Raw genomic sequence first — 223 nt, 5'->3', positions numbered from 1 at the left:
TTCTCTCTCGCAGAGTAATAACAATTATCCGTCGGCAAATAAAGTAAGAGTGTGGAAATAATAACAGTAAACGAATAAATAAGGGTTAAATGTGTCGGTCTTGGAGAGCCTCTGTTATGCATCGGGTGAACAGGGTGTTTACTATCATTGTTGTTGTTTTGTGAATCAGTGAATGAGTCTTGGAGTAAGGGAGTACGGGCTCAAAATAGCTGAGTTACAATAA

At 38.6% G+C, this 223-nt stretch overlaps 1 protein-coding gene across 1 annotated transcript in view; it reads left to right on the top strand.

Annotated features, from left to right (window-relative positions):
- The window catches only part of LOC119592270 (serine-enriched protein-like), a 38500-nt gene that overhangs the window by 11385 nt on the left and 26892 nt on the right, over window positions 1–223 (top strand).

This window comes from Penaeus monodon, chromosome 30 (assembly GCF_015228065.2).
Source record: "Penaeus monodon isolate SGIC_2016 chromosome 30, NSTDA_Pmon_1, whole genome shotgun sequence".
In the NCBI taxonomy this organism is placed as follows: Eukaryota; Metazoa; Arthropoda; class Malacostraca; order Decapoda; family Penaeidae; genus Penaeus; species Penaeus monodon.
This window is presented reverse-complemented; position numbering and strand designations above follow the sequence as displayed.